This window comes from Ursus arctos, unplaced genomic scaffold (genome assembly GCF_023065955.2).
Source record: "Ursus arctos isolate Adak ecotype North America unplaced genomic scaffold, UrsArc2.0 scaffold_9, whole genome shotgun sequence".
NCBI classification, from domain to species: Eukaryota; Metazoa; Chordata; class Mammalia; order Carnivora; family Ursidae; genus Ursus; species Ursus arctos.
In genome coordinates, this window is record NW_026623111.1 from 34,439,406 (window position 1) to 34,461,083 (window position 21,678).

Consider the following 21,678-nt stretch of genomic DNA (forward strand, 5'->3'; position numbering starts at 1 on the left):
AAGTGATACAATTAGATCTTGAGCTGAGGAGAGTTCTAAACAAAGCCTTGAAGGACTGGCTTGGCTCTTCCCGACTGCTGATAGTAAACGTGAGAAGAGAGAAATAAAATGTAGAAAAGATGTTCACGCAAAAAGGCACCAGAATTTGACTATTTGGAAAATTCTCAGCCCATCCATATTGCAAACACCGAGATACTGTGTTTGGAAGGTGTGGCCATGCAACCATTTGATAAAGAGATTAGTATGGATGTGAGCTACGGACCTAATCAAACATACCAGCACATGTCAGGAGCTCTTCTTCAAGACAAGTCAAAAATGACCCTAAAGGTGATTCAGAAATCACTGGGGCTGCCTCCTCAATTTCAAAAGGTGGGGAGTTGGGGAGGAGAGACCATGGCCTTGCTTTCAAGTTCAGATTATTTCTGCCCAAGGATGTGGGAATGAGGCTTCCCAGAGCCTTGGGGGGGGGGGGGGCAGAGTGTGATCCAGCAGAGTTCTGGGGGCAGAACGACTGTCCTAATGAGGTAGAAGGGGAACCACTGACCCATTGAGACTGGAGAGCAGAGCATGGAGCCAAAAAGGATTATTCTTGAACCTTAAGGTCACTTGAAGTTTACCTTACTAGGTTTTGGACTTGCTTGGGACCCACCACCCCTTCTTCCCTATTTCTTCCTTTTGGAATGGGAATGTTTATCCTATGCTTGTCTCACTATTGTATTTTGGAGAAATACAATAGTTTGGTTTCAAAGATTCCCAGCTGGAAAGGAATTTTGTCTCAGGATGAATTGTCCCTTGAGTCTTATCCACTTCTGATTTAGATAATATTTTGATGAGACTTTGGACTTTAGACTTTAAAGTTGATATTGGAATGAATTAAGTCTTTGGGGGCTGTTGGGATGAAATGAACGTATTTTGCATGTGAGAAGGACATGCATTTTGGGAGGAACGTTATGGACTCAATGTGTCCCCCCAAAATTTATTTGTTGAAATCCTAACCCCCAATGTGATGGCATTAGGATGCGGGGCCTTTGGGAGGTAACTAGGTCATAAGAATTCAGCTCTCATGAATGGTATTACTGCCCTTACAAGAAGAAACACGGAAACTTCCTCTCTCTTCCCCTACTGTGTGAACACATGGGAGAAAGAAGGGCCATTTATGAAGCAAAAGGAAGGCTTTTGCCAGACAATGAATCTGTTGGGGACTTGATCTTTGATTTCCCGACCTCCAGAACAATGAGAAATAAATTTCTATTGTTTATAAGCCCCCAGTCTTACAGGATTTTATAATAACAACCCAAGATGACTAAGACAATCTTTAACCTCCTCTTAATTATCTTTAATCAGACATTCCCCCCTTTTTAATATTTGTTCTACTATGAAATATCTCCAGTAAAGAGAAATCACTGAGATGGCCTTCCTAAGAGCCTTATCTTTAGGGCAAGATTGATAATAAAACTCTGACATGTGTTCATAACCCATTTGTCTGAGGATTTGCTTTAACACATTCGTTATCACTGTGTAACCAGGTGGTTCCACCAGCAGCCAACTTTTTCCATTCCACAAGATTGACAGCAAAGTCAGAGATTCAACATGGGTATCAGTCCAGCCTCTCATCAGCATTTAATCTAGGAGACATTTAATGGGGTTTTCCAAGTCATGTGCTTTCCAGTTAATTAACTTTGTTGAAGCCTGATTTATTAGACAGACATTCCTGAGAATTATGTGTTTTCTTCTCAGGCTTCAGCTGTAGGAGAGACACTGAGACTTCTGTCAAAAAAGCTCTCAGTTATTAATAATTATAAAAATCACAATCATTCCTTTGTGACTATTTCCCCTGACACCTTCATTTAGAATCTCAGTACAGGCAAAAGGTGAGGAAATTACATGTGCAGACTGGTCGGGAACAGAAAGCTAAAATTCAAGGATGTTGCTTGTTCACAGACATTCTGGAAAACAGTAGCTATTTTGACTCCCCACCCCGTTATTGTTTCATTCTCTCTTTCATTCAGCAAACATTTGTTTGATACCCACCATATGCTTGGCAATGGCCTAGGCACTGAAATGTATCAAGGACTAAGGTGGATCTGGTCTCTGTCTCAATGTAGCATGCTGTCTTATAGGGAAACAGACATTTAATAAGTAATTATAACTACAAAAGGGGCAAATCACAGAAGCAGCCCAACCAGACTGGGAATTCAGGTCAGGTCTGCCTAAGAAAGTGATTTTTAAGTGGAGACATAACAATTGATTCAGGAGATAAGTGGGAAGAGTGTAAAGAAGTGAAGCATTCTGGCCATACAATAGGCTCAGAAAGGCAGCTCTTAAATGTTACAGTCCAGAGAAGAGAGAACAAATTATAGAGCCATAGAACAACAAAGAAGCTCCTGTGCTTCTTATTCCTGATCTCATAAAGATGTGCCCCTCCAGATATGGATTCTCTTCACATGACCTGCTTTGGACCTCTGAGCTAGAGGGCATGTGTAATATTCCACCATCAAGGCATTGTTCCATGACAGTATTGAAATACGTGGGCTTCAGAAAGAAATATCCCAGCTATAATTCATTACCCTGAAGAGAAAATTCTATCTAAAATTGGAAATGCATGGGTTGAGGAGGGGAAAACTCAGGGGGCATCCAATTAATGACTGCATTCAAGGATTAAGCTCAGAGATTTGATGAAGTAAGAATTAGTAAAATTTTTGTTTGTTTTTATTTTGGGAAATGTTTTAAGATACAGAAAATGCATAGAATATTGATACAAATATCACCTACCACTATCCAGAATTGATAATCAATATATTGTCACATTTCACTTTTTTAAAATTAAAGAAAGTCTATATTACAAAGTTGAAGTTGAATATGAACTTTGTATCTAAGGAAGTAAAGCAAGCTAAAAATCAAAGATTTAAGGTTGAGCAAATTAAGTTGGAAAGTGGAGTTTCTGTGGCCGATGTCAAAGAGGTTGCAGCCTATGTTCTCCTCTATGATTTTAATGGATTCCTGTCTCACATCGAGGTCTTTCATCCATTTGGAGTTTATCTTTGTGTATGGTGTGAGAGAGTGATCAAGTTTCATTCTTTTGCATGTAGCTGTCCAATTTTCCCAGCATCATTTATTGAAGAGACTGTCTTTTTTCCACTAGGTGTTTTCTTCTGCTTTATCAAAGATTAGTTGCCCAAAGAGCCGAGGGTCCATTTCTGGGTTCTCTATTCTGTTCCACTGGTCTATATGTCTGTTTTTGTGCCAGCACCATGTTGTCTTTGTGATCACAGCTTTGTAGTATAGCTTGAAATTCGGCAACGTGATGCCCCCAGCTTTGTTTTTCCTTTTCAGCTATTCCTTCAATTTGGGGCCTTTTCTGGTTCCACACAAATTTAAGGGCTGTTTGTTTCAGTTCTTTGAAAAATGTCATTGGTATTTTGATCGGGATGGCATTGAAAGCGTAGATTGCTCTGGGTAGCATAGACATTTTAACTATGTTTATTCTTCCGATCCATGAACATAGAATATTTTTCCATCTTTTTGTGTCTTCTTCAATGTCTTTCAAGAGTGATTTGTAGTTTCTAGAATATAGATCTTTTATGTCTCTGGTTAAGTTAATTCCGAGATAACGTATGATTTTTGGTGCTATTGTAAATGGAATGGATTCCCTACTTTCTCTTTCTTCAGTCTCATTGTTCATGTATAGAAATGCAACTGATTTCTGAGCATTGATTTTGTATCCCGCCACATTACTGAATTGCTCTATAAGTCCTAGTAATTTGGGGGTGGAGTCTTTTGGGTTTTCCATATAGAGTATCATATCATCTATGAAGAGAGACAGTTTGACTTCTTCTTTGCCGGTTTGGATACCTTTTATCCCTTTTTGTTGTCTGATTGCTGTTGCAAGGACTTCTAGTACTATGTTGAATGATAGTGACGAGAGTGGGCATCCTTGTCGTGTTCCTGATCTTAAGGGAAAGGCTTTCAGCTTTCCCCCATTGAGAATGATATTCACTGTAGGCTTTTCATAGATGGTTTTTATGAAATTGAGGAATGTACCCTCTATCTCTACACTCTGAAGGGTTTTAATCAGGAAAGGGTGCTGTATTTTGTCAAATGCTTTTTCTGCATCAATTGAGAGGATTATATGGTTCTTGACTCTTTTCTTGTTGATATGATCTATCACACTGATCAATTTGTGAATGTTGAACCACCTTTGCATCCCAGGGATGAATCCCACTTAGTCATGATGGATAATCCTTTTAATGTACTCTTGGATCCTATTAGCTAGGATCTTGTTGAGAATTTTGGCGTCCATATTCATCAGGGATATCAGTCTGTAATTCTCCTTTTTGATGGGGTCTTTGCCTGGTTTGGGGATCAAGGTAATACTGGCCTCAGAGAATGAGTTTGGTAGGGGGCCCTGGGTGGCGCAGTCGTTAAGCATCTGCCTTCGGCTCAGGGCATGATCCCGGCATTCTGGGATTGAGCCCCGCATCAGGCTCCTCTGCTGGGAGCCTGCTTCTTCCTCTCCCACTGCCCCTGCTTGTGTTCCCTCTCTCATGGGCTGTCTCTCTCTCCGTCAAATAAATAAATAAAATCTTAAAAAAAAAAAGAATGAGTTTGGTAGTTTTCCTTCTGTTTCTATTTTTTGAAACAGTTTCAGGAGAATAGGTATTATTTCTTCTTTGAATGTTTGGTAGAATTCCCCTGGGAATCCGTCAGGCCATGGACTCTTGTTTTGGGGGAGGTTTTTGATCGCTGCTTCAATCTCTTTATAATTAATCTGTCTGTTTAAATAATCAGTTTCTTCCTGTTTCAGTCTTGGTAGTTTATAGGTTTTCAGGAAGGCATCCATTTCTTCCAGGTTGTTTAATTTATTGGCATAAAGTTGTTGATAAACGTTTCTAATGATCCTTCCTATTTCATTGTTGTTGGTCGTGATCTCTCCCCTTTCACTCATAATTTTATTAATTTGGGTCCTTTCTCTATTCTTTTGAATAAGTCTGGCCAGTGGCTTATGACATATCTCCAAAAGCAAGAGAAACAAAAGAAAAAATGAACTTGTGGGACTTCATCAAGATAAAAAGCTTCTGCACAGCCAAGGAAACAGTCAAAAAAACTAAGAGGCAGCCCACAGAATAGGAGAATATATTTGCAAATGACACTACAGATAAAAGACTGGTATCCAAGATCTACAAAGAACTTCTCAAACTTAATACGTGAGAAACAAATAAACAAATCATAAAATGGGCAGAAGATATGAACACTTTTCCAATGACGACATACAAATGGCTAACAGACACATAAAAAAATGTTCAAAATCATTAGCCATCAGGGAAATTCAAATCAAAACCACGCTAAGATACCACCTTTCGCCAGTTAGAATGGCAAAAATTGACAAGGCAAGAGACAACAATTGCTGGAGAGGATGTGGAGAAAGGGGATCCCTCCTACATTGTTGGTGGGAATGCAAGTTGGTACAGCCACTCTGGAAAACAGTGTGGAGGTCCCTTAAAAAGTTAAAAATTGAGCTACCCTATGATCCAGTCATTGCACTACTGGGTATTTACCCCAAAGATACAGATGTAGTGAAGAGAAGGGCCATATGCACCCCAAAGTTCATAGCAGCATTGTCCACAATAGCTAAATCATGGAAGGAGCCGAGATGCCCTTCAACAGATGACTGGATTAAAAAGTTGTGGTCCATATATACAATGGAATATTACTCAGCTATCAGAAAGAACGAGTTCTCAACATTTGCTGCAACATGGATAGCACTGGAGGAGATAATGCTAAGTGAAATAAGTCAAGCAGAGAAAGACAATTATCATATGATTTCTCTCATCTATGGAACATAAGAACTAGGAAGATCGGTAGGGGAAGAAAGGGATAAAGAAAGGGGGGTAATCAGAAGGGGGAATGAAGCATGAGAGACTATGGATTCTGAGAAACAAACTGAGGGCTTCAGAGGGGAGGGGGGTGGGGGAATGGGATAGACTGGTGATGGGTAGTAAGGAGGGCACGTATTGCATGGTGCACTGGGTGTTATATGCAACTAATGAATCATCGAACTTTACATCAGAAACCAGGGATGTACTGTATGGTGACTAACATAATATAATAAAAAAAACATTAAAAAAAAAAAAAAACAACTAAGAGGCAGCCCACGGCATGGGAGAAGATATTTGCAAATGACACTACAGATAAAAGACTGGTATCCAAGATCTACAAAGAACTTCTCAAACTCAATACACGAGAAACAAATAATCAAATAAAAGAATGGGCAGAAGATATGAACAGACACTTTTCCAATGAAGACATACAAATGGCTAACAGACACATGAAAAAATGTTCAACATCATTAGCCATCAAGGAAATTCAAATCAAAACCACACTGAGATATCACCTTACACCAGTTAGAATGGCAAAAATTGACAAGGCAAGAAACAACAAATGTTGGAGAGGATGTGGAGAAAGGGGATCCCTCTTATACTGTTGGTGGGAATGCAAGTTGGTACAGCCACTCTGGAAAACAGTGTGGAGGTCCCTTAAAAGGTTAAAATTTGAGCTACCCAATGATCCAGCAATTGCACTACTGGGTTTTTACCCCAAAGATACAGACGTAGTGAAGAGAAGGGCCATATGCACCCCAAAGTTCATAGCAGCATTGTCCACAATAGCTAAATCGTGGAAGGAGCCAAGATGCACTTCAACAGATGACTGGATTAAGAAGATTTGGTCCATATATACAATGGAATATTACTCAGCTATCAGAAAGAACGATTACCCAACATTTGCAGCAACCTGGATGGGACTGGAGGAGATTATACTAAGTGAAATAAGTCAAGCAGAGAAAGACAATTATCATATGGTTTCACTCATTTATGGAACATAAGAAATAGCAGGAAGATTGGTAGGAGAAGGAAGGGAAGAATGAAGGGGGTAAGCAGAAGGGGGAATGAACCATGAGAGACTATGGACTCTGGGAAACAAACTGAGGGCTTCAGAAGGGAGGGGGGTGGGGGACTGGGATAGGCTGGTGATGGGTATTAGGAGGGCACATATTGCATGGTGCATTGGGTATTATACGCAAATAATGAATCATGGAACATTACATCAAAAACTAAGGATGTACTGTATGGTGACTAACATAACATAATAAAAAAATTATTATTAAAAAAAAAAAAGGAAGAAAGTAGAGTTTCTGGCAGTGGGAAGACCAAATGTTAATGTGAGGTAAGGAAGGGAAGGAGAATGATTACACAAGGTAAAGTGGGTACTTATGAGCTAGATTGGGAGTCACAAACTCTAACTTTCAGAAGCCGGAAATGTCAGGTAAATAAGTAAAGCTGGTTTAATGTAAATTGATATGGAGTGTGAGGGTGATGGCAAACTTCAGATTCCATGGCCCTGTTCGAGGAGGAGGAGGAGGAGAACAAGAAGAAGGAGGAGGAGGAGGAGGAGGAAAAGAGGAAGAAGGAGAAGGAGGAGAAAAAGGAAAAGAAGAAAGAGGAGCAGAAGGAGGAGGAAGCGGAAGGAAATAAGAAAGAAGGCAGAGGAGGGAGAGAAGGAGGAACAGGGAGGAAACAAAATAAACTAGGTCAATCCAAAGTTCAGTCTTTGATGTTCTGTTTAAAATCTGTGGTCAAGATAGAGAATAGAGCGGAGAGGGAAAAGGGAGCAAGAGAAGCCACCAGGCAGGGCACTACTGACATTTATGGTCCATTTATGGCCAAGTTGAGTCTCTCTGTAGCCTTATTATCTAAACTTAAAGTCTAGAAATCATGAGAAAAATCTGGTGGATATGAATCTTTCTCACCAATCAATGCTACTTCAGTTAGCTGAGAACTGGGCCTTCCTGGAATGGGTTGACAGCACCATTAAACTTTGATAGTCAAGGAGGTTCAGAGGCCAGTGTTACCAAGAAAGGGAACCTGAACAGTTTCTCATTGATGGGGTCCGAGATAACCTGCAGCACAGGCCTACTAGGTACATGGGAAGCTGTGCAAGGAGGGAGTGAGAAGAGAAAGGGAAAGAAGAGAAGAGACAGAGCTAGTTAACAAAGGTGAAAGGGATCCCAAGGCAAAGTTCCTGTCTTTAATATAACCCAAAATATGGGACTTCACGAAGAAAGATCATTGGACATTTTGTCAAAATGCATCAGCTAGTATTCTCGGCCCTGTAACTCCCTAGATGTGTGTTCTTGAGCTAGTTATTTAAACTTTCTGAGTCTCATTTTTTTTATGCCTACAATGGCATCATAAACATCTCATGAACTTACTGTGAAAATTCATCAAGATCATGTGTATGAAGCAGCTCTATAAACTCTAAAGTGCTGTGAAAGAAAGTAGTAGCATTATATTCTATGTAAACATCATCTCAGCGTATGTATTCTTGGGGACTGGACAAATACGCTGTCCAGACAGAGAAAGGAAACTGATTTTTGTTAACATCTCCTGATGCGCCACTTTCTGGGTACACAAACAGCGAACACTTTCAGTGTTGTCTTTCCAAGGGCATCTTTTATAACCATACCAAAAAATATGTGCATAAGCAGGAGAAGACCATATATCTAGACCCTCTGTGGTTTACATGTTAAAAACTGAATGTTGGGGACTAATGAGGACTCTGCTACGGGCCTGTATTGATCGTAACTTTTCCTTCAACATTTGCAATTATATTAATTCCCAGAAGAATTCAAATATTTAGGATAAAAAATTATTCATGCTGTTAGAGTAGCATTCAGAGTGAAGTATGGCAGTCGCGATTTTTCCCCCTAGAATTAAATTGTCTGCCTGGCCCGTCATCTGGGAGCTTCTGCATTATGCTTCACTTTCATCATAATCATTTGTGCCAGCCTAAAATATCTTTTTCTCCACCTGTCAGGAAGCTTAAATTTTTACATTTACAGATTTATTCTTCAGGAATCTTCAGTTAGAATATATATATATTCGCATATGAAAGAGAGTAATGTATCAAGGCATTATAAATTGTTAAAACCTTGGCATGAATTCGTTCATCATGAGCATTAAATTATTTGGCAATTGACTATGTACAGTAGGGTCAATAGCTGGATCATGTTCCCTTTTCTTGATCCTAACCCCCTAAATTATCTTTCAAGTCTCTCTGAATGTTTCCATCCTCAGCGCTCCCATGTTCTTTTTCTTGCACAATATCTTTCTAACTAGACTCCCAGGGCAGGGCCAGTGTTTTCAAACATCAGCATGGCTAAGAATTATCTTGGGGTGCTTGCTAAAATATGCAGAGTCTCAATGATCCTCTCACTAGATGCAGAAAAAGCATTTGACAAAGTATAGTATTCATTCTTGATAAAAACCCTCAAAAAATAGGGTTGGGGGAACATATCTCAACATCATAAAGTCCATATAGGAGAGACCAACACCTAATATTATTCTTAATGGGGAAAAATTGAGAGCTTTTTCTCTGTGGTCAGGAACAAGACAGGGATGTTGACTCTCACCATTGTTATTTAGCAGTACTGGAAGTCTTAGTCTCAGCAATCAGATAACACATAATAATAATAATAATAATAATAATAATAATAATGCATCCAAATTGGCAAGGAGGAAGTCATCACGATTTGCAGATGACATGATACTCTATATAGAAAACCTGAAAAACTACACCAAAAAATTGCTAGAACTGATACATGAATTCAGTAAAGTCACAGGATACAAAGTCAACGTACAGAATCTGTGGCATTTCTATACACCAATAACAAAGTAGCAGAAAGAGAAATCAGGGAATTGATCAAATTTATAATTGCACCAAAAACCATAAGATACCTAGGAATAAATGTAACCAAAGAGGTGAAAGATCTGTATTCTGAAAACTATAGAAAATTTATGAAAGAAATTGAAGAGAACACAAAGAAATGGAAAAACATTTCGTGTTCATGGATTGGAAGAACAAATATTGTTAAAATGTCTATGGTACTCAAAGCAATCTACACATTTAACAATCTCTATCAAAATATCACAGTGTTTTTCACAGAGCTAGAATAAACAACTGTAAATTTTGTAGGGAACCACAAAAGACCCCAAATAGCCAAAGTACCCTTGAAAAAGAAAAGCAAAGCTGGAGGCATCATGATCCTGCAGTTCAAGCTATCTTACAAAGCTGTAGTTATCAAGACAGTATAGAACTGGAACAAAAGCAGACACATAGATCAATAGAACAGAATGAAAAATCCAGAAATGGATCCACAACTATATGGCCAACTAAAAAAGACAGTCTCTTCTACAAAAGATATTGGCAAAACTGGACATCAACATGCGGAAGAATGAAACTGGACCATTTTATCACACCATACACAAAAATAAATTCAAAATGGAAGACCTAAATGTAAGACAGGAAACCGTCAAAATCCTAGAGGAGAACACGCAGTAATAGCTTTGACATTGGCCATAGCAACTTCTTACAAGAAACATCCCCAGAGGCAAGGGAAACAAAAGCAAAAATGAACTATTGGGACCTCATCAAGATAAAAAGCTTCTGCACAGAGAAGGGAATAGTCAACAAAACTAAAAGGCAACTTATGGAATGGGAGAAAATATTTGCAAATGACATATCTGATAAAGGGTTAGTACCCAAAATCTATAAAGAACTTATCAAACTCCACACCCCAAAGCCAAATAATCCAGTTAAGAAATAGACAGAAGACAGGAATAGACATTTTTCCAAATAAGACATTGAGATGGCTAATAGACACGTGAAAAGATGCCCAACGTCATTCATCATCAAGGGGAATACAAATCAAAACTATATTGAGATACCACCTCACGCCTGTCAGAATGGTTAAAATTAACAACACAAGAAACGATAGATGTTGATGAGGATGTGGAATAAGGGGAATCTTCTTACACCATTGGTGGGAATGCAAACTGGCACAGCCACTCTGGAAAACAGTATGGAGGTTCCTCAAAGGTTTAAAAAAGGAACTACCCTGTGATCCATCAATTGCACTACTAGGTATTTACCCAAAGGATACAAAAATACTGATTTGAAGGATTTGAAGGAATACCCGAACTTTGACATTTATAGCAGCATTATCAACAATAGTCAAATTGTGGGAAAAGCCCAAATGCCTATCGACTGATGAATGGATAAAGAAGAGGTGGTATATATATGTACAATAAATATTACTCAGCCATTAAAAAGAATGAAATCTTGCCATTTGCAATGATGTGGATGGAGCTAGAGAGTATGATGCTAAGCAAAATAAGTCCGAGAAAGACAAATACCATAGGATTTCACTCATATGTGGAATTTAAGAAACAAAATGGGTGAACATAGGGGAAAGAAAAGAAAAGAGAGAGGGGCAAACCATAAGAGAGACTCTTAACTATAGAGAACAAACTAATGGTTGCTGGAGGGGAGGTGGATGGGGGATGGGCTCGCTGGATGATGGGCATTAAGGAGGGTACTTGTGATGAGCACTGGGTGTTGTATGTAAGTGATGCACCACTAGTCCTGAAACCAACATTGCACTATGTGTTAACTAACTGCAATTTAAATAAAAACTTGAAATACAAAAAAAATAAAACAAAGTTCATTTGGAGACATTTGTTAGGGAAAAAAAATAAAGTCAGTCAGTTAATATTAAAAAAATGCAGAATCTCAGATTCCACCTCCCAAAATTCTTTTTTTTTTTAAAGATTTTATTTATTTATTTGACAGAGACAGCCAGCGAGAGAGGGAACACAAGCAGGGGGAGTGGGAGAGGAAGAAGCAGGCTCATAGCGGAGGAGCCTGATGTGGGGCTCGATCCCAGAACGCCAGGATCACGCCCTGAGCCGAAGGCAGATGCTTAACGACTGTGCCACCCAGGTGCCCCCACCTCCCAAAATTCTGAATTATTGAGTATGGATCTGGGATCTGGAAATTGCTTCGTAACAAGATTTCCAGGTAATTCGGATGCAAGTGGTCATGGGTCATATTTTGAAAACCACTTTTCTTAATTACCTAATCAAAAGTATCCATTCCTCCTATCAACCCTTTGTTAGAGAAGTTCATCAAGAAGATATGACTGCCAATTGACCCGTAAGTGGGATGTGGGCAATTGGAGAGGCTCCCCACCCTCTCACCTCTTCTTGGATGTGTGTTCTGCTTGTCTTCCCTGCTCCCAGAAGCTGCTCCAAGGACACAGATTTCTGAGATAGAATGTGGTGTTAAGGCTATCTGGATTATGTGCATGACTACACCCAGTTAAGACCTTTATATGAATGTATAAGATTCTGGTGGGCTGATGGGGAGATTTACTCATCTCGTGGCACCCAAGACAAGCCTCATATATAAGGTCCCTTGCTGATTAAAAGTGCCCCCTGAGCATCTGGAGTAGCCCGCCTCTTATGTTCCTCCCTGTCCGGCATGTACAGGGGACATTTTATGAGCCAATACCCTTGCTAAAATTATTTTTATTACAACATCCAGTTTCTCTTTCAGGAAACACTGAGCAGGTGGACTTTCTCCCTTTAGGATCTAAGTTCCCTGAGGGCAGTTCCTTGTCCTTATTCACCCCTGTATCTCTAACTTCTAGTCTAGGGCCTGTCTCATACTGGTAACACAGTAAGTATTTTATGAATGAATCTTATGAAAGAATTTTTGAATAAGCAAGACATTGGTTATACCTGGTCTTGGGTACCTCCTTTCCCACTGTTTTCAGAGTTAATTTCCAGAATGACACTTCTGATCTTATTGTCCTCTCCCTTAAAACTTCTATTGTCTCTGGAGCATTTGCAGGAAGAATGGGAACTCCTTAACACAACATAAAAGGACTTTCCTAGTCACCCCAAACTGCCTTATAGCTTCGTTTAGGACAACTGACCCCGATATGTTCTCTTCTTTAGCTCCTTCATTTTTCAAAAGTTTCCAGCTTTTATTTCACAAGTCTATGCTTTTGCCCCTGCTATTTTCTTGCCCAGCATGCCCCTTGTCCTTTTTCCCTTTCTCCAAACCCTTGAGTGAATTGCTGTTGTTTTACATTTCACTTCCTCTGAGAAGTCTGTTCTATTTCTTTGAGAGACAGAGTTATTTATCTGTTTGTTTGTTTGTTTTTGGTGCTCCCTCTTTACATTTTCCATGACATTATTAAGGTCTTTCTTGTATGATTTTGTGTCTCTCATCTTTGTATCCCAAGGGCTTAGGATTGTATCTCTCACATGAGAAATATTTAATAAATTATGTTTTGAAGATGAATTTATAAATTGGACTTTTTTTTTTTTACAGAACATGGAATGATGCTAGGGAAAGTCAAATGGCTTGATCAAACCTCATCAACTAGTCTGGGCGTTAGTGGAATCACAGAGAAAGAGGAAGGGGAAGGGCCAGGAGTACCCCAAAATACTGGAGTTTTTGTTTTGCTATTTGACTGGCTGAGGGCTGAAAAGGTAAACTTTGAGCAGAGAAGTTTGGATTTATTAGGGCACTGAAATGGCTCAATCCATACGCAATCAGTAAAGTTTCAGTAGTGACTTTAATCACGTCATGTCCATTAAAATCTGCTCAACTATCCATTCATCCAGCCACTCATGAATATTTTCTGTTCCTTGGCTAATTGTCTACCACGCTAGGAAAGCACCAGCAAAAGAAGATGATAAACATATCAGAACACAGATATATGCTCAAGAAATAGAGACACCAAGTATTTCTGACGGTGGGGTAAGAAAACTTTGTATAACAGAGTTTTACAGCTAAGTTTCTACTGAGACACAATGCTACGGGAAAATGTGACACTTCACAGTGAGGCCCCAGATCACCAAGGGAATTATTTACAAAAGAGATGGGGAAGGACTTGCTCTATGTCTTTTGATTTCATCACTTGTTTGTGGAATACAAAATTGTTCAGAGAGTGAGGAATGAAGGTTTTATCAGCAGGTTTCTTCGGAGAAAGTTTTTGGCTGATGTGTTTCTTCTTCTTTCCTTCAAGCCTAGTGAAAAGGGCTTCCCTGGACCACTCAGAGATAGTGAAAAATGTTGCGTGTATTGGGGGAATGAAAACGGCTGATGCCTAGTTCATGTTGGAGGAAGATAAAATGACCCAAGGCAGCAGAATATAGATTACTGTACACTTCATGAATTTGTTAGGGGCAAAGTGAGAGAACTGTCTGGGGGCTGTTTAATTTTAACCCAAGATGGGGCGCCTGGGTGGCGCAGCGGTTAAGCGTCTGCCTTCGGCTCAGGGCGTGATCCCGGCGTTCTGGGATCGAGCCCCACATCAGGCTCCTCTGCTATGAGCCTGCTTCTTCCTCTCCCACTCCCCCTGCTTGTGTTCCCTCTCTCGCTGGCTGTCTCTATCTCTGTCGAATAAATAAATAAAATCTTTAAAAAAAAAAAAATTTTTAACCCAAGAGATCTTTTGCTATGGGTTAGTGGATTTCAAGAGCAATGTCCCTGTGGGGGGAACCTCTGGGAAATCAGAGTTTGAGAGCAGATGCCTACGCATCTAAAAGAAAAAGTGCATTTCCCACTTCAAGGAGCTGTGACGGAAGTTCCCCAAACATGGGAATTTCCCAGGATCACACAAAGATGCCCAGGAGAAGGAAAATCTGAAACACCCATTATCTAGAGCACCCCAACTCACACAATAATGGCATCCTTTATGAAAATGTGCCTTTTCCCCAATCATTAAACAGGAGAGCAGAGAAATTTACATAAGCAAGCTGGAGAGAGAATGAATAAGGACAGAGAAAAGAAAAACTGATCCTATACTCGTTGCTGGACTAGAAGTTTTATTTGCTGAAGATCCCAAGTCAGGGGAGGGGGAGAAGATTTACTGCTAAATTAAATGTAGTGCTAAATTAAATATAAGCGCTTGTTTAGGATTGAGCTACTAATTACAAATTGAGTTGTCTGTGTTTGTGAGTTAAAAGGGATCGTGAGCCTCAAAGTAGTCCCAGTGTGTAGGTCAACTGGCAATTTTTATCTCAGGGCAGGGAAGTATCAATGAATAACATTTAAAGTGGCAGTAAGAGATAAAACAAGTAAGTAAGTAAGTAAGTAAGTACATAGGTAAATAAAGAAACGAGTACATACATTGTGCTTCGATTCTTGTGTAACATCAATTGTATAAGAGCAGTTAGAGCCCAGATGTCTGTCCACAGGGAGGCTTCGTCCTCACCCGGATGGAGATGGGAATTTTGCTCTGAGAAGTAAAACCTGATCGTCTCTGGGTTCCAGATCCCAAGCAGAGTTGAAAACAGGGGTGAGTTGCCATAGTGAAGACAGCAAGATTATGTGGAAGTCTGAATACTGAATGACAAGGACCTATCCCCTTTTCCTACTTTAGAGAATTCCTGGTTTAGAGAATTCTGGCATCAGTAAGGATGAGAGTATATTTCGCTCTAGAGAAAACAGGAGGGCCAAGGGAAAAGACCGACATACAGTTGATAGCTCTGCAGTATGGCTTTTAATGAAGACCAGCACTGAGCTCTCTGATTTCTCTCTCCACGTACTCAGAATTTCTGGTGAAATTTTCCTGCTTTACTGTTAAATAGGAAGAAAAATCCAGGGATCATCCAAGAAAGTCTCTGTTATTAAAGACAGAGACTACAGTGAATGAGGAGGAAACAGAGATAACGCAGGGGGAAATCAGCTCGAACTGAAAGAAAAAGAAATCATTAACACCCTCAGAAAAATAAAAGAAGGTAATACAAAAGATGAAACCAGAAAAGGAGATTAAAATAAAGAAACCAGGAACAAGAAAAAGATCTTAGGAGTTTAACCGTCATGATGATTCCAGAAGTGAGAATTTTAATAGAAGGCTTAGAAAAGAAAGTTGAGGAAAATCACCCAGCAAGAGAAACAGAAAAGATGAGAAAAGGAAAAAAGAAAGTTGTTCCAAGAGCCAAGTCAGAGAAGTTCCAGAAAGAAGGAAGAGATCAAAGGAAAGAGGACTATCAAAGAAATAGTGCACAAAAATTTCTCAGGATCAAAGATACGAAAATTCAAATTGAAAAGGCCCGCTGATTGTTGACTGTGATGGGGAGTCAAACACACAAAATAGTGTTCCTGTGAAGTTTTGGAGCATGTGGAATAAAGAGAAAATATTAAAGCCTCTCCAAAAGAAAAAAAAAAGTACATGAATATGTTTTCTTTTCTCAGGAAGCAGTGGTGGTGTATCCTCCCATGAAACGGAGGAGAAAAAGAAGAAAGGGCCGAGAGAGGTAAGGTAAGAGGAATTTCCAAGATGGCGAGCGGCATCGCCAGTGATCGCTCTCAACACACGGCCCACCTTTTTTCTACTCTGACAACAGAACCTTGAGAGCGAGTGTCAAACGTTTCTCCTCAGTCTTGTGATATATCTAAAAATATCTAGAGCATGATTTTTTGTTGGAATTTTATGAAGATGCTCAAAAAAACCCACAAATTTTATTCTATTAAATGAGAACTCTACGGTTTACTGTATAGCATAACATAATTGTATGTAATTGTGAACACATAATTTATCCTTACCCAAGGATAGCTTTTCTCTCTTTTGCTACTTTTTAAAATTTTCTTTCTGTTCTGAAAACTGTATGGACAACATCTTAAGTAATCAATTCTGCCATGATATTCTCTGCTTCACTGGGCAGTGAGTTATTTCATTCTGCTCTCTTAGATGTCGAGTTCAATTTCCTTATATGGGACTCAGTTTACAATGAATCTCCTATTAGATAAAAGAAAATGAGATGGCCCAGAGCTTTCTATATTTATCACCCCCCTCCACATCCTATGGGAGCATTGACAACATTTTGTATCCACCTTTCCTGGGACCTCGAACTTTAACATAACAGTGTCATGACCGGGCTACTACTACCTTCTCCTTAGGCTTCCCCGAAAAACACCTTGAGGAAGGTATGGTTGTTCAACCTCTAAACATCCATATTCTAGAATGGGTCTTCCTGTTCTATAGAATATAAAATGGATTTAGTGGTTAGTATCTATATAAAGTTTTCAATTCAAGAGGTAATAAGCACCTACCAATCTATCTTACACTGTTGTAAAACTGTAACAGATGCAAAATTGTATGAAGCATAGTTCCTGACCTCAGTGAATTCCTTGGGGAGACCAAATATATAACCGCAAAATGGGATATAAGATATTTTTGATTAAGTATCTAAATGTGTGGTATAGACCATGGATGACTTCGGAAGCAAGAGACAAATGTCTGTTTCTACAAAAGAATAATGGCTATGCCCCTCTTACAAAATGATATTGATTCCAGCTGGCAGTAAAGCTCACAGAATGGGAGTCAGCCAGCAGTTGAACTCATGCAGGGAACCATATGTCAAAAGTAGACCTTTTGTGAATAATGCAGAGTCTGTCCTCAGGAAAGCCTTTGTCACAGACAAATATTTTAAAGATAATCCTAGGGTTCAAAAGTCATTTTAACTCTTAGTGGAAATGAACAAAAAGTAGACAAAAATGAATTTCAAGTGTCTGACAATATTGCCTTACCAATCTGCCATATGAAATATGATTGGAAACTCCAAGCTTCCACAAAATAAACTAAGATAACAAATCTTCCTACATATGGGAATGCTTCACTTTTTTTTTTTTCTTTTTTTTTTTAGGAGTTTGTATTCTGATGTGAAGGCTGATCCTTAAGATAATCAGGAGATCTTGTTTTTCTTCAGGGGCCCTTGCTAAATGCAACTTATGTCTAAGGTTATAAAAATTAGATCTCATTGTAAGAGACTTGAGGCTTTAAAAAGGTACCAAAAAGATGTTTGAATAGCTTTAACAACCATTAAGCTTTTTGTCTACCTTCAGGAGAAATATTGTTTATTTTCATTCAGAGTAAAGATAAATGTAGACATTCAACTGATATTGTCTAAAGTTAACTTTGGTTTCAGCCCATCACCTGAAAAAGAAAAGTTGTGCAACTGTTGAGTTTTCTAAATTCCTCAAAGTGGGCTTTAGAGTATATGTATTACAAGTTCATGCACCAGAGCCAGATAAATTATATCAGATTCTGCTGGCTCTGATTTCGCTGCTTAATGGTTCCTACCTACTTTCTCTAGACTGTTTCTCCCTGAACTAGGAATATGCATGAGAGAAAAATGTCTAATAGCTGGAAATACTTAACAAATCCAAGTTGCATCAATGTAGCAATTCCTAATTTTCCTTCTGTTTCTTTCTGTAAAGATCTTTTGAAACATTTCTTCAAGTGGAAGTAAAATCTCATTTTTTTCTTGTATAATTTTTGTGAAACCCAAATATGAACCATAAAAATCTTGCATTTTTGAAGTCATATTTTAACCCAGCCTACAAAGTGCCTTAATAATGGTTTAAGTACCATTTACCCTAGGCCTGTGGATTAATTGGTATAAATTTAGGTGACCTCAGAAGCCTTCTTGGAGGCAGGAATATAATCCAAGCGGAAGTGACACCAGGTGTTTATGACAGCAACACCATGGCTTCATTTTAGACTTCATATCTTTGATGTCCATATGTTTAACATCCGTCTCATCTCCAAAATCTCCAATGATATAATTTATTATTTAAAAACATGAAGATATAGAGTGTAACACAGAAAGTAGACATTAAAAAAACAATGACTAAAATGTAAAAAGGTAATCGTCTTTTGAATTTCTTTGGATTGTAGTTAAGACCACATTTCAATAACTTTATGGGAAATAGAATCTAGTGCAATTGCAAAAGGGGGAGGGGGTAACTGAAATAAAAATTAACTGTTTGGGGGCCCTGGGCAATTTTTCTTGATTTGCACCATCAATGCAACAGCATCATCCAACTCAAGAGTGTTTCCTACTGTGCAGAACTTGTGTGAGGCTCTCGCAAAGCATATGGTCAAGAGGTACAATGTCCAGAGTGGAGCGGTGACCCAGATAGCTACAGCTTCGGAGAGCTCAAAACAAATCTATCACCAGATACTAGGCTCATGGAAATGGTTTAAAAAACACTTGGAAAAAAGTCACAAGCTGTTCGCTGAAAGGGCCCTAAGCACAGTTTGACTTCTGCCAGCATTTATGGAAAGTGACAAATGAGAGTCTTAACCAGAGAAGTCTCTGAATACGCTGCTCAGTTAGGAAAAAAAAAATATTTTCTTTATATAAAATAGTTAAATAGAACTTTTTTACTCATCCCATTACATGACTTTGTAAATTTTGCTTCCCTCACAAGGAAGGTGTCTTTGATAATAATAATCAATGGGGAAAAGTGATTTCTATGCTGATGAGCCTATTTAAGAGGGACGAGAAAGAGCTTGATTTTCAGTATGCAACTAAGAGTTACTAATATGTAAATTCAATATCTAGGGTATGATGGATTAAAGTAATGTTGGGATGTTTGCAGCTAAGTCTTATCACGCTCTCCTCTGAGCCTATAAAATATCAGTTCTCATAATCTCTCATTTGGTCAAACCTGTCACCTAACTTGTTACTTATTTCTGAAAAAATGTCCCTCCTGGAACCCTCCCACTTTCTGTTTACTCTGAAATGTTTTACTCTACAAAGCTCTTGGCTAGGGGCTTCCCTCTAACTCTCTGCCTCGAAGAATCTTCCCTATTTTGGTTTACTTACTCCATTTTTGCTGGAAAATACCCTTCAGCAACTTCCTAAGAACATAGATATTGGCACATTTTTAGAGACACTGAAAATTTGGAAATATCGTAATTCTACCCACAAAGTTGGTTAACAGCATAGGTTTGTATAAAAAACTTGAGGGAGAATTATCTTCCTTGAAATACTGAAAGACTTTCTTTTTGTTTTCTTGCTTCAGGAGTTGCTTTTGAGAATTCTCATGTAGTTCTGGTCTACCACTCTTGTATGTGATCTGTTTATAGTCTCTGGAAATTTTCCGTACGTTTTCTTTATCTCTGGTGTTCTGAAATTTCATGATGATGTGCCTTAGTATGAAACTTTTTCATTCATTGGGTTACATTCTGAAGTGTCATTCATGTCCATTAAGATGGATGAAATGGTCTTTATTTCTTCCCCACAAGTATTTTCTTCTCTTCCTGAAACCAGGTTGTTGAAACTCCTGGATTGCTCCTCAAATTATCTTATGTTTTCTTTTCTATTTTATATTTAAATATATAAATATTTAAAAAATTGTTAGCTTTTTCCAACCTGTTTTGGCCATTCTATCAAAATTGCTATTTTCAGTATATATATATATTTATATATATGTATAAATTTTTTACATATGAATTTATATATGTATTTAGGAGATTTTTTGTAAATATTTTTTCTTTTAATGTGATCTTGCTTTTTTTAAAAATATGCAATATCCTTTTTTATAATATCTCTCAGATATTACATATATGTGCAAATTGCTTTTATTGTCAATGTTCTTATTTTAACTTACATTGTCTCTGTTTTGAGTTAAATTTGTTTTAGTTTTTACCTGTCATGTTTTACCTTTCATACTCAAACATTTGGTGACCCTATCCATGATTGAGGCACTAAAAAGTTGATTGCATGGAAGTAGATTGTAGATCAGTGATTTCACTGTGATGTTGTGAACTGGATTTTTTTTCCCCAGTCAGTATCTGTATCTCTTTTCTAGAGGGGTTCAATTTTGCAGAAAAGGGGTCCTACAGTCTCCTGCCTAACAAACAAATTCCTGGCCACTGCAGTTCTGAGCCAATTCAGACAAGAAAGATGTCTTTGAGCCCTGGACTTCCAAGGCACTTTTACCTTCCCTCTGCAGACAACCATACCGTCTGTTCCCAAGGTAAGGGCCTCTCTCTTTCAGTTTCTCCAGACTAGACTTTCTACTTCTGCAAGGATGAGGAAGAAAGTCACCTGACTCCGTTAGGCAGAGAGATCAGGACAATGTAAGGATTTCCATGCGGTGAAAAGGATTTTCAAACCATTCCTATTTTAGGCCCTTGCCTCCTCTCTGCATTAAAATGTAACTTGTGCCTGCAATTCCTAAGCCTTTCTGGAGTTTGGCCAGGAAAATTGATTTGTCCTTTTTTTCTTTTTGCTTAAGTTTGACCTTATCTCAGCTAAGTCTTTAACTTTTCCTTTGTTACCTTCTTCTGTCATTTTATATTGTGTTTCAGGGTTATAAATATCTCTTTGTTGTGTCGAAGGTGGATTTTACTTTTTTTTTTTTTTCCTTCTTTGGTAGTTGATTTTTGAGAGGGGAAGGGAGCAGACCAGTTTTACTCTGCCTTCTCTTTGGCTAAGAATCAGGAAAAAAAATGAGTATTTTTTACTATCTGTTTTTTATTTTTTTTTTAAAGATTTTACTTATTTATTCGACAGAGATAGAGACAGCCAGCGAGAGAGGGAACACAAGCAGGGGGAGTGGGAGAGGAAGAAGCAGGCTCATAGCGGAGGAGCCTGATGTGGGGCTCAATCCCGTAACGCCGGGATCACGCCCTGAGCCGAAGGCAGACGCCCAACCGCTGTGCCACCCAGGCGCCCCTTTACTATCTGTTTTGTTTTTATCCTACATACACAATGACCCCTATAATATTGCTTATATTTCTTTGATGTATGTAAGGAAGCCCAGACACCAATTTGTAATTCTCCTCTGGCTGAATATGTATCATGCATTGGTCCATGAACCTAAATCTTCGTTTCAACATGTTTCAGTATCATTTTCACTTCATTAAGATTTTATATATATACACACACATATGTATGTGTATATTCATGTACGTATCTGTGTATGTGCACACCCAGCCATACGCATTTTATTTTATTTTAAATTCTATCT